Here is a 15,111-nt window from a genome sequence, read left to right as displayed (position 1 = left end):
TAAGCTTTCTCTGAGCTATTTCCCTGATCTGTGAGGCAAGGGATTTTGCCTGCCAGCTTCCTGAGTAGATCTAGGGGAAAATTAACACATCCACCGCTGAGCTCAAGCCTTGCTGACATCTGGTTTACTCACTTCCACAGTACACTTGTGTTGCACCCTATTGCCTTCTTCTTATGCACTGTTTTATCCTGTGGCCCATTTCAAGAAAATGCATTTAACTTTTAGGTACTACTCTGTGGTATGAAGTGAGGCAAATAGGAAATAAAACACCCTTGAAAGCACATTTCCACATAGATGCTGCTATGGTAATCACTGAATATCAAAGCTCAGAACTTATGCTCGTTTTCACAGACACTAATGAAGCCACAGATACTGGAGAGAGCCAAAGAATCTGGTCTCACTCATCAAGTCAGGTTTCTTTGCATGGATTAGAGCTTATTCCTATCATAGAAGGAAAATAAGGAATAGGTATTTTTTCATATCTATTGTTTAATATTTTTTTCTGTAAGAGCCAAAGAAATTAAAATCAGAATTCAAGACTGGGTTTCATTTTCAATTACAATTTGGAAAATTATATATTTGTTAGTAATAAAATTGGCCCATATAAAAAAATTGTAAAATGATGTATCCCTAGAGATGACCCTCATTCAATCTAGATAGTATGAAGAAAATTATATTAAGGAATCTTTTCATCCTAGGTAAAGGTTATGTTAAGCAATTTGTGTTATACACAAGACTCTCCACTAAGAAATTCTATTAAAAATATATTTTAGTATAACTTGTCCAATGTGAGATAAAGTGAAGACATTATGTTTAGGACAAACAATGAATTAATGAAAACCTTTGTTGTCAACTATAAATTTAAATTGTCCTCGAAGTTTAATACCAATGAAATGATACTTGAAAATGTTTTTTATTTTGCATTTTCTTAGTTGTGATTTGGTTTTTGATAGATGGTGTAGGAGTGGGTGTTGTGTTTGTTGTTGTTTTTGTTGCTGTTGTTTTCTTGTAAATATAGGAGTATGAGTGCCAGTGGAGCCAGATGTTGTTCATCTACAATTTTCCTGAGAAATTAATTCTCATCGAACTCAGACCTTACCAAGTAGACCAGACTGGCTGACCAGCAATCTCCAGGATCCTTCTGTTATCATCACCTAGAAACAAGATCACAGGAACATGTTGCTATCCCTAGCTTTTTACAAAGGTGCTGCAGATAAAACCCATGCTATCTAAGTTTAAGCACTAAGGAATTTACTCACTGATCCATCTCTTTAACCCCAGAAGTTGGTCCTATATTAATCAATACCAATGTATTGGATAACATTCAAGTTAAAAGAATATTTATTTGTAGGAACATCAATAAAATTATGAATAGATGAAAATAATATTACTGTGGGCACTCTAATAATTCAGTATAAATATACCCAAACAAATCTGAAAGTTCATATTATGAAATAGGATTCTTCAATATATTTTAATTCTATGAGTCCATTAGCACAGAAAAGTGTCTATGCAACGTAAGACTTAGCTGTCCAAAGAGCAGCAGAAAGATGTGTAGCTCAAGCAATGGCATGCATGATCTGTTTGTTCGAATATTGAATCACTTTGGGACAAAAGGAAAAGCCAGTGAGTTACTGCTTGATTCATCCTCTCTCTTCTTCTGAAGGCCGCACTTCTTTAATCCTCATTTTCATTTTAGGCACCCAACTGACAATAGTCTGTGTTTTAGCTTAGTATAAAGATCATAGTTATCAACAAATAGAATGGGTACAGAGAGCTTGGTTCTTAAAAATGTACTTTAGGCTATAAATGCATAATTGGTAGAAACTTAGTTATCCAGAATTTACAAATTCTATTAAATTAGCATTTCAGTTTGGTTTCTAATGGTGATTATAGGGAAATTCTTAGTACAATGTCTTATGAAATGCTTATACCAATCGTAGAACAGTTTACTTACAAAATGGTGTTTACCTTCCAAATGACAGGGTAAACATTTCGTAGATTGATTGTACAACAAAACTTATGAGCATTAAGAAACTTTTAACACGTGTGGGAATTATCCTAGGGATACAAATGAAGTTAGAACTCCCTAAAACTCCTGCTGTGTTCAGAATAAATTAAAGCTGGCCTAAAGATTATTCCAGCAAACATGTACATCTTTATCCATTCTTTTTGTGGTACTTAGCAAGATCCTCCAGACTGGTAATTTATGAACAGAAACTTATTGATTTCCAGTATTAGAGACTTAAGAACCAGGCCCCAGTAGGTATTTTATTTGATAAAAACATTCTCTTCCTCTAAGACAGTGCCTGTTTTGCTGCATTATCTTCATGTGTGAAACCCTCTCTTCTCCCATGCCAGATGGCAAAAGGGGTAATTAAAACTGGTCAAATATGACTTTTAATGATAATTCTAATTCTACTCCCAAAGAAGAAGACCTCCTCCCCCAATAATCTGTTAACAGTGGGGCAGTAATAATTTAATTGCAACTATAATTTTGATTCATAGTAGGAACCAAATTTGACTGGTGAAACAGTACATATCCCCAAATATTATTCAAAACTCTAGTGAAGTAAACCAAGTGAAGTCTCCCAAAACATGAAAAACTCAAACTTAGCAAAGACAAGGTGAAGAAGAAAGGAGAAGCCTAACAAAGTTACTGTAGCTGCAGTTTTCAATTCTGAGAAAATGACATTTCACAAAAAAATTTAAATAACCTTCTTTGAAAGTGGATGGCATTCAGTAACCAGAGTAACAAAATTTCTAGTTTTCAATGTAATGTTGTACAATATACAGATATACTGGATACAGGTGAGGATGTAGAAATACAATATCTGAAAGGCTTAATATATTAATATCATAGAAATTAAGCTTCAATTTAAAAATTGGTACCAGAAAAAATATCTGGAAAGTTCTCTAGTGATGAAAGAGCCAAATATGAGAAAAATATCACATATTTAAACATTCACCCAATAAAAATATTCTAGGCTAGTTAAAACACAAACTTATGCATTGAAAAGAGAAGCAAATATATGCATTGAAACCTGTTAGGCAAGGAGATCAACAATAGACTAAGCATATCATAGAGAGGCGCTATATCTCATCAGCCTCATCTCAGACAAGTGACTTTAGATGGAGATGAGAATTAGCTGAGAGCTTCGAGGCAGAATACATGCTTAAGTTCAATATTTAAACATGAACCTGAGAGATGTAGAAGAAACTGTAGCAGCAATAATGCTTGACAGAGACATGAAAAGATATATAAATCAAGGAAAATACATTAGAAGTGACATAGAAGTCAACATACAGAATATTCTCGTTCTCTTCCGGGAAGATGGTGTTCTACCTACCTCTCCTCGAGGGAGAGTTGTCTAAGACAGGGTGGATTCTGTGAAGAAAGTGCAGTTATTGCCCCTTGCGATATGCAGGACACTAACAGAGAGAAGCACTGGCACTCTTTCTGAAAGTCAGAAATGACACTAGGATCTCTCTGTCTTCAAAGAAGTTCATTTGCAAAGAACATTCAGTCATTCCAGCTAAATAACCTGTTACTTTTAATTCTGCCCTCCTGTTGATGTAACCTTCTTGCTGTTTTCACTCGGCTTGCACTGTTCTTGCAGTTACTTTCAGGTTGCATATCTTTAAATTAAAATTGATTTTCTTTTATAAAAAACGGAACCAAAAGCAAATTCTTGAAACATAGTAGGGCACTTCTTCACTACTTGCTTTTTTTGTATTTCAAGTTTTTTTTAATTAAATAGCATATTTTATTTATTTACATTTCAAATGTTATTCCCTTTCCCAGTTTCCCTTCTGCAAACCCTCTATCCTGCCCCCCTTTACCCTGCTTCTATGTGGATGCTCTCTAATCCACATAGAATCCACCTACCCACTCCCGCCTCACTGCCTTAGCATTTCTCTACTTTGGGGGCATCAAGCCTTCACAGGAACAAGGGCTTCCCATACCATTGATGCCAAATAAGGCCCTTTCAGTTCCTTCAGTCCTTCCCCTAACTCCTCCATTGGGGTCCCTATGATCAGTCCAGTGGTTGGCTTTGAGTATCCTCATCTATACTGGTCAGGATCTGGCAGAGCCTCTCAGGAGACAGCTGTATCAGGCACTGGCCATCAAGCACTTCTTGGCATCAGCAATAGTGTCTGGGTTTGGTGGCTGAATGTGGAATGAATCCCCAGTTGGGGCAATCTCTGGATGCCCTTTCCTTCAGTCTCTACTCCAATCTTTGTCTCTGTATTTACTTTAGACATAGCAGGCATATTTATAATATCCAGAAACTGGAAACAAACCGGATGTCCCTTAACAGAGTAATGAATAAAGAAAATGTACATTAATATAATGGAATACCACTCAACTATTAAAAAGTGACTTCATGAAATTTGCAGGCAAAAAGAATGGATCTAGAAAATATCATACCGAGTGAGGTATTCAGTCACAAGAGAACACACATAGTATGCACTCACTATTTACTTTAATAATGGATTGACTCATCAGGCAAAAGTAAACAAACAGACCAGATTACACTGAAAGGAATATTAAAGCAAAGGGGCTTGTCATTTTTTAACAGTAAGTAGAAAGGCCACATTTCTCAAGTACACAGCGTATCCACTGTGAAAGAGAACATAAGAGGCAATAAAGAAAAATTCAATGAATTTAAATTGCAAAAATCTTACAAAATATATTCTTTTGGTAATTTTGAGTAGAACACTTCCAAAGTTCATACAGTTTAAACAATTTATTCTCAAATAACATTGATGTGGAAAAGAAATCACAGGGAAATTACAAAATTTATAAAATGCATGTAGACCTCTTAGGATGAAGGAGCTTAATTAGATGTAAGCAATGATAGTATGGCTGAAAACAATGAACTTTAATGAGGTGGAAAGGAAAAAGGTAGGAAGTCAATATCAGTTAAGCTACCTCAGAATAAATAGGTAATTTGAAGGCTCTATAACAGAGAGAGATTCATAAAGGAAACAAAGAAACACAAAGCAGAAAACGAATAAAACAATGACAAAACAAAACAACAAAAAAACCCAAAAAACCCAGGCTTCACAGTTCAGTAATCAATAAAACAATAAAACTTTTACAATTACCTCCAAAATAGGGTAGGATGGAATATCTCTCACTTCATTTCACGATGTACAAATTATCTTGATTTCTAAACCATAGATAATAGAACCAAAAAAAGTTATAAAACAATAACTTTTATGAGAATATATAGAAAAGTCCTAAACTAAAACACAAGAAAATAAAATGAGCAACACATAAGAAGTTTTACAAATAATTGATAATAAACATTATGTTCAGTATACAGGTCTGATTAGTATAAAAATCAAGTAATGCGAGATTCTGCATTAATAGAGTAAGGGATCATTAAAAGGCATTCATCATTTAATACTCCTATTACTCAAAACATTTTCAAAACCCAACATGGACCTTCCTCGATCTGTAAAGGGATATAAAGATAAACATTCATCTACTGCTTTGTGAAATTGAAAATACAGTGACATATTTCTCCCTAGGTGCACAGACTTAGCAAAATTGCCCTTGCAGTTTCTTTCCATCACACAACTGGACATTCTAATGAAGAATAATTTGGCAAGTTAATGGAATAAAAGATATCTACATGGTGAAAGAAAAGTAAATCGATCTCCATTTTTATATACAGGCTCTCTTTCTTAGAAAATCTTAAAACAGTATTGAAATGAATAGGCAAATCCAGATAACTTTAAGTGAACAGATTAATACGTGCATTGACAACTGTATATTCATGTGCATGCAATAAGTAACCCAGAAGATTCTGGGACACAGCATTTCAATTACATCAGTACCAAAGAAACAGAATTTTAGATACAGTTTTAAAGGAAAAATAATAAAGTATCACAAAATCTATATAGCACTGAGAAAGAAAATTATACAAAGGATTGGAATTATATTTTGTATTCAGGAATTATAAAGCATAATTTTAATAGAATATGCTACTTTGAAAATTGATGTATGTATACATAGAATGAGAGTGTCACACTTCTTATCAAACCTGCTGTGCTTCAGGACTACTCTGAATTCAATGGTCTTAGGAGAAAGTAATGCTCACACAGACTTTGGAATGCATGCATTTACCCATTTCATGCTAGCAAATAAATGGGTTAATGTCATAAACAGACTCACATGGATGCACACGTAGTATACACTTCAGAACCTAGAAACAATTCGAGCAATTAAATTCAATTGATACTTTTTGAAGTGTCATGGAAATATAGTATAAAAAGAATAACATTTAGAAAATTATGTTAAAATTCAAGAGAGATGGTTCAGTGATTATGAGCGCTGGGTGCTCTTCCAAAAGACCTGGATTCGATTTCCAATTCACACATTCGTACCTCACTATTGTCTAGAACTCTAACCCCAGGGTATCTCATGGCTTCTTCTGGCCTCTTTTAACACCAGGCATACATGTGTTTCTCAGATTTTAAAGCAAGCAAAACAACTGAACATTTAAAATAAAGAAGAAATACTGAATAATAATCATCGTTTGCAGAATGAAATTTAGTTTCTCTCGTATAAAATATGTAAATGTTAAAGCAAATGTGTTATCTAAACAGATCTTAGAAATAAATAGCTCTCAGCAGTATATTTGTAATAAAATAAAAAGGTAATTCTTCATTTGAAATAATGCTGGGATCACAAATAGTCATGATTAACACTGAGTAAACACAGGAAAACTATTCAAAATCATTTACCTATTCACATAACTTATTTTTCCAAATCACATTATTATATAATCACACACTTATATAGATGTGTATAAATAAAAGATTTATAATAGAAATTATTGGCAAGAATGAGGGACAAGAATCCTCACATGTTGATAATGGCATAACTAACTGTCTGTCCTTCTGTCTCTCTGTCTATCTACTTATCTATCTGTTTGTCTATTCTTTCAAATATTACATCCTGACTGAAGTCTTACATCCCCCACTCCTCTCAGTTTCTTTGTCAAACCTCCCTCTCCCAACATCTACTCTTCCTCTGTTTCCCTTCTGAGGCCTTCCAGAGGTATCAATGGAAAATGTCATAACAATTTAAACAAGAATAAGCACATACTCTCATATCAATGCTTCATGAGGCACACCAAGATGAGCAAAGAGGTCCCAAGGGCAGGCAAAAGATTTAGATACAATACCTACTGTAGCCTACAAGAACATCGAGATATACAGCCATAACATACTTGAAGAGGACCTAGTCCAGACCCAGGAAGGCTTCCTGTTGATGTTTCAGTTTCTTGAGTCACTGGGAGTTGTTTAGTTGATTCTATTTGCTTTGTTCTTGTGGTGTTTTCAAATTCTCTGTCTCCTACAATCCTTCCTTCTGTCTTCCATGACGTTCCCTGAGTTCCACCTTATGTTTACTGTGGGTCAAAATCTGCCTGCAGAAGTTGCTGGATGAAGCTTTTCTGATAAATACAAAGCTAGGCACTGGTCTATGAATATATCAGAATATCATTAAAATTCATTTCATGGTTTTTTTGTCAGTTGTATTTGGTTCTCTCCAAGGTCTTTTGACTATGCTGGCAAGGATATGAAGTGAAAGGACAACTCCTCCATTGCTTTATTGTGTATCTGAATGTAAACTTGTGCAATCGCTAAAGAAAACAATATGACAGTTCCTCAGAAAGTTGGAAATTGATCTACCTCAAAAATCTAGCTATAGCACTCCCAGCTATATACCTAAAGTACACTCCTTCCACCTTCCTCCTTGTACACCTGTTCAACTATACATAACATCTTTATTCATAACCCACACAGTGTACATAACAGCTTTATTCATAATAGCCAGAAACTAGAAAGAAATTATACATCCTTTCACTGAAGAAGTGAGAAGAAAATATGGTACATTGGTACAACGGAATATTACACAGCTGTTAAAAAATTACAGTACGAAATTTGAAGACAAATTGAGGGAACTGGAAACAAACATGGTGGGTTAACCCAGACACAGAAAGTCAAACATGGTATGTATACACTTGTAAGTAGATATTAGCTTGAATAATTTTAAAGGAAAAAAGTAATATTCTGGCATATATATCTATATAACATATATATAAAACACACACACACACATATATATATATATATATATATATATATATATATATATATATTTACATTCTCTCAGTCACTGGGTTATCACTATTCAAATGGAGGTCAAGAACCAAATAAAAATTGCAGCATGAGGCCAAACAGTTCAAAGGCACATCACTATCTGAGTCCATGCCGTCACTTGCGGCTAACATGCAGCTTGCCTTTATATTTCCCCAGTTATATAAAACCGGGAAAGGGAATAACACTCGAAATGTATATAAGAAATATTCAAGTTAATAAAAAAAAGAAATAAAAAAAAGATAATTATGTCACAATCCATAGACTGAGAGAGGCTACAGAGCAAGGAAGGCTCTAGTGTGGATTTCCATGGCAAGAGGAAATGAAATAGATTTTGCAGGTATACTTTGGGCAGATTGGTGTGCAAACAGGAGGGAGGAATGAGGGGCACCAATGTTCTTTCACTTAGGAAAACACTGTAAGAGTTCCACAAAGGATACTGGATGGTATTGCTAAATAGACCTGAGAAAACTAGAGATATTATGTGACCTAGCAATGGTACTTCAGAGTATATAGATCAAGCCAAGGAAAAAGCGTGCTCACAAAACATTTAGATAAAATTGTTCATATAAGCATTATTATCTGTGAACACAAGCTATGAAAGAAAGCAATGTCAATAAATCTAAACATGAGTATACAAACATTTGCATATTAGCTAAGGATACTATTATTTGGAAGTAGGAAGATGAAGTTCTAACAGATGATATATGACCTATAGAACCATAAATATACCTACAGGATTATAATATTCATATAAAACACCTACATTAAAATGTGCACTTTATTGCTGGCATAAAAGAGGAAGTGTGTGGGGATATGAAAGTTAAAAGATGGAAAGTAACTTCCTGTATGAATAAGGTTTAACACTGATAAAAATATTTTAAATTGATGATAATAAATGACTATTCAATCTAAACATGCATGCATCGATAACTATTGAATTATCCATTTTAAATAGATATATAGGAAAATTATGTATCAATAAAATAGTTTACAATTAATCTATATCATTGATTTTTCTAAAATGCTTTATTTTCATGTACATTATGCAATAAACATATTTGTGTGTGTGAGAAAAAGTAAATGAATTCTTATATTTATGTGTACCAGAGGGGATAGTACAGAGTACCTCCATGCTTTACTGGTGTTTGGAATCTGAGTGAAAAAACATCCCATTTTCTGAAGAGCGTTCTTATTACTCCAATTTTCCATATAGTTAGTAAATTTAAAATAAAGAAGGTGTGCCCTCTCTTCCAAATATTTCCTCATGCTTTCTGTGAAAACATAACTACCAAGTTCACATCAAAAGGTCTCATATCAGAATGCAGGTTATATATGTGTGAAGTTGGAGAATATGAACCTTACTCAGTTACAAGCAGAAAAAAAATGTTATGAAAATTAAAAATAAAGAAGACTGTGTGATCTCTCCACCCTTTTCCCTCCCCCCTCCTCTGTTTCTCCCAGGTCTCTCCCTCCCTCTGTCAGAAATATAGACGGTCAGGAAATTGAGCAGAGTTGTGTAGCAGTGGAGGATGGGGAGTCTGGAGTAGCTACTAGAAAGTCCCTGATGCCAGGAAAGCAAGAGGCTCCCAGAACCTATCAGTGATGACAGTAGCTGAAATACCCAACAAGGGGAAAGAGAACCTGTAGAGACCATATTTAGAGGTTAGGCACAGCCCCTGATAGAGAGATGGGGCTACTTACCCGTATCAAAAATATTAACCCACAATTGCTCCTGTCTAAAGGAAATGCAGGGACAAAGAGTGGAGCGGGTAGTGACAGAAAGGCCATCCTTTCCGGACTGTTCTACCTGGGGATCCATCACATCTGGAGACACCAAACCCAGACACTATTGTTGATGCCAAGGAGCACTTGCTGACAGGAGCCTGGTATGGCTGTCCCCAGAAAGGCTCTGCCAGAGCATGAACAATAGAGATGAGGATGCTGACAGCCAACCATCAGACTGAGCACGGGGACAATAATGGAGGAATTAGTGGAAAGGACTGAAGTAACTGAAGGAGTTTGCAACCCTATAGGAAGAACAACAATATCAACCAAAGAGACACCCTAGAGTTCCCAGGTAATTATGGCTCCAGCTTCATATGTAGCAGAGGATTGCCTTATCTGTCATCAATAGCCCTTTGTCCTGTGGAGGCTTGAGGCCCCAGTGTAGGGGAATGCTAGGGCAGTGAGGCTAGAGTGGATGGGTGAGTGGGGGGATACCCTCATAGGAAATTGTATAGAGAGTTTGCAGAGGGGAAATCTGGAAGGGGGATATTTGAAATGTAAATGAATAAAATAACCAATTTAAGAAAGTAGATTCTATGAGTCCTTCCAAAGGAGTCTGCTAAAAATTTAGTATACACAGTTATCAGAGTGATGTATATATAAACCTAGATGTATAAATATTGTAGAGGAAAAATGAATCAGTCATACAAGAAAAAGGAAAACAGTCATTGTCTGTTTAATTTACTCATAACCAACAGAAGCTGGGACAACAAGGAAAACGGGATGACAGCATTGTAAAACATTGAAGAAAATGGTATGCTAAGTAAAGTAAGTGTACTTTATATCCATTTTAAATCCAAAATATGTAATTATGGATTCTTCCTATCTTTTCAGCCTTTAATTCTTCTTGAACACCCCGATTCTGTGTGGAATTGTGTATATTTATTTGTAATGTGGGGTTTAAATAAAATCCACATAAGGCTGTATGCAAAGTAGAAATATCATCATTCTACAAGGATATACTTTACCTATAAAATGTAAATGTGTGTGCACATTTATGTAGTTCCAATAACAATATTTTATTGTAGAAATAATCTACTTCTCTGTTTTGAGCAATATATAATTCCCCATTAGAAGAATCAAATTATTGTCCTAAAATATAGTTAAATTTTAGACATCTTTACATTTCATTAAAAAATTTCCAAGTTTATGGAAGGATCTAGAGACTCTATACCTAAATTAAGATCATTTTATTTAAGATAAAATAATATAAAATGCATATTTTGCTATGATGTTGGTTTAAAACACAGAATATGCAAGGAAGAAATTATATAACAAGAATAAATAACCAAGATAATTATTATTTCTTTGGTTGGCAGATCTGAGACAATGAATTGTGATAAATTTTCCTGATCTCAAACTATCAGAAAAGGAAAACTGCATAAGGAATGCCTAAATATTTGGAGATAAAGTCACAGTTCATACACTTTATGTTCCATGCACAAAAATTGACTTTCATTCTGTCTATAAAAATGTTGGTTACAGAACTAAACTGAAAAGGTCACTGTTTCTGTTTATTTTGAATTTGCATTATACATCAAAGAAGTTGTTTAGTGTTTTTGGCAATAAGACGCTGATATTTGGTAAGGCAGGATTTATTTTAATTCTCTAATGAGGCATGATAAAACATTTCAGGATGATGTTAGTGACCTAGAGATTGTGGAAGATGGCTGCACTCTTATATTTTTAAGAAGATTTAATTTATTTATTTATATGCGTATGTGCCAACATGAACTTAGTGTATACTTACTGTGCTATTAATGTAATAGTAGATACTTAAGTATGCATATAATACATTTACAAATCCTAGCTTTAAACTTTAACTGTTCTTTGAGTGCAAACTGGATTATTTTTACACTGTTTCCACTTTATTTTAGTGAAAAGGAGGTCAGCCACTTTGAACATCTCAGCTAATTAAAGTATAAGTATACTTCATAAGTATTAAAATTATATGGAAAGTAAGAGAAACCTAGCTAATCTTTGATCACATGAATAAAACCTTATTACTTTAAAAACTCACTTCAGGACTTATCACAGTGTGTACAGAATTGATGTCTGTTCAAAGACTTATATTAAATGCTATTCATTTGTTTATAACTGCACCTGTATCCATTCACTTTGCATGAATAAAAGTCCTTTGAAATTTAAACACTTAACCCTCCCCTGATTTCATAATGTTTCAGGGAAAGATTTTCCTTCAAGGGTTCTTTAGAAGTTACTCTGTAAGAGATAAATACTCAACCTCCTGGTTCAGAAGTGTTTCTTTATTGATACTGAATTATTGCCAAACATGACATATTTTCCACATCTGTGGGAAAACATAACAACACTTGCTGAAAATCTCCTAATACATCATTTCACACCACGATCTAAATATATCATCTTCAGAGTTACGTGTATTTAAGTTTTAAATGTCAGGTACCATTTTGCTAAATCCTCTTGCATTTTCTACACTGAGAACAGAAGATGTACAATGGAATCTGTTGTTCCAAGTGTTTTTCAGTTCCAATAAGCAAAAGTCCATGTCTCCTTGGATATTAGTAATCCTGAACATAAGAAACCATGACAGACAGACTAAGTGCTTAAACTGGTACTGTTTCTGCTATGCCTTTAATTATGAAGAGGTAATGCATACTATATAGAGATATCTATGTAGATGGTTATTCTACAAATCGTATCTTAAGTCCCAGCCTTCACTGCCATGTCTTCACAAAGACAAACTTTTGAAGTCTGTCTGAAAATTATAATAAAAATTTAATTCCAGAGAAGTTTTACAGATATGAAACAGGTGGTATCCCCAAACATCGTGTGACAATAAGGTACCAGTGGGAACTGGAAAGATAACTCATCATTTAAGAACAACTGCTGTTCATAACAGAGTTCATTTCCCAGTGGCAACAAAAATGGGACAGCTGTCTATAGCTCACACCATGCCCTCTTCCATCCATTTGCTTTTACATGGTACACCTTACCACATAGAGATATATGCATAAATAAGTAAAAAAAATAATACTTTAAAAGTGAATGTAACATATAGTCTTTAATATTTTATCCTAAGAGATTTACATATATATATATATATATATATATATATATATATATATCCAAAGCAAATATGCAAGAGTATATGTGGGTGTTTGTTGTGTGTTCTGTGTGTGCATTCGTTTAGTATTGTTTGAATTTTGATCTTGTCTTTTAACAATGAAAAATTCATAAAATTATATAAATACAACTTCTTAAAGTGATTTAAAGATTTAAAGTTTGAACTCAGCCCTTTGAGTTCATTAATGTTTGATTTTTTTTAGCACATTTTAGTCTAAAGAGAAGAAAACATGTTTCTTCTCTCAAATATGTCAACTCAACCATTTTAATTTACTTTCCTACAGATACTTTATTAGTATCCTAAAGACACACAGAGACCACCCACTCGCTTAGCCTGAGTTGTGTCCTAAACATTTCTAACACTCATGCCTTGAGCCTCCTTTATAGATTTCTGTGCTCTTAGTTTTTACAACGTTTTATGTAATTCTGGTATTCTGTTTTGAAAATGATGAGTGAGTGGTAGTGTCTATGCTTATCTTTTTTTTGATGAGTGTTTTACTTGAAACATATTTTGTAGAAAATATCATCAACTAAATCTGTGTCTTACAACCTGTTCTTGGAGCCTACTGGTCTACAGACACTCACAATTTTTGTTTAAATGGTAAAGAATACTCTAAGTACTCTAATTGACTTACAAAGGTTTGTTTCTTCTGAAGAAGTTTACAGTGTGTATTTCTGCTGTAATGTTTCCTTTTAATTTGATACAATTGGATTATTCCAATTTTCTATATACATCTAATTAAAAACAAGCAAAAATAAAAAATCAAAAGGTCCTTCTGATAATCTTATAGGAAGAAAAATGTTAGCTGTTATGGTATTTTAACTGCACTTTTCTAACAAATATTATACATATACAAATTATATTTATGCACCTTAAAAAAAGTTGACCAAAAAGGGAAGGAAATATACAAAACAGTATAAAAACATAATTTTTATTATATTATAAAATACAGGGGTTGTGTGGCTTGTGAAACAATTTTATAAAATGGCATATAATATTATTTTTCTATTACCCTAATGTAAAAGTCTCTCTTCTCTCCTCTCTCTCTCTCTCTCTCTCTCTCTCTCTCTCTCTCTCTCTCTCTCTCTCTGTGTGTGTGTGTGTGTGTATGTGTGTGTGTGTGGTGAAGTAGAAAAAATTGAAATTATTGGACAGCAACAACATAAGCATGTGGTTGGAAAATATGAACCAAATTTAAAGGAATGAAGACTATGTAATAATGAATATTAAATACAAATATGACTTTCTTGCAACATAGGTTTCCTCTAAAAACAATAAAAGTCATACCCTTTAAAGTAAAAAATACAAGAAAAATGTTGGAAACACAGAATAAAAATCATATGGGGAATGATTGCAGAAGACTGTGGTGGAATTTAAATCCAAGGAATTACAACCAAAGACCTTCTAGTTCTCTGTGATCTTGCATGAATGGCAGACATTTGATAGCTTTGGTTGGAATGCAGGGATACCCTTAGTACACATCATTAATACCCAACAACGAAGGTAAAGATGGTTTGTAGAAGAAATCATTAATGGACATTTGAAAGTGGCATTTAATTGTGGGGCAAACAAAATAATGAATCAGAGAAAGGTTTGACAGTGCATGATGTTTAGTTATCAATCATAAAAAAGAGAACAGATAATGCCAGTTTACTTTGATATTGAAATTGATAGTCACAAGGACACTGGCTGTAAATAGAGAAAACAAAACAAACTTTAATTTGTATAGGGAAAGTTAAAACTAGATTCACATTGGCTACTTAGTTTCTAAACTTTTTTCTTCAATGATAAATTGGCGCTAATTATATTTTGTAAGCTTGTTATAGTGGTAACACTTAAATATCCTGTGACAGTTACCTGAAAAACAGAAAATGTTTTTTTCCAATACAATTTCAGAAAAACATGGACAAAAATATTTCTGTTTACTTCTCAATGATCAGGCAAATACCTAATGCCTCTAATACCTAAGGCAAATAGGTTAATGCAGAATTGATAGCAGATTTCCATTAATTCATTTTCCTAATTTGATATGTACATATAAT

Source organism: Rattus rattus, chromosome 1, assembly GCF_011064425.1.
Source record: "Rattus rattus isolate New Zealand chromosome 1, Rrattus_CSIRO_v1, whole genome shotgun sequence".
Lineage (NCBI taxonomy): Eukaryota > Metazoa > Chordata > Mammalia > Rodentia > Muridae > Rattus > Rattus rattus.
This window is presented reverse-complemented; position numbering follows the sequence as displayed.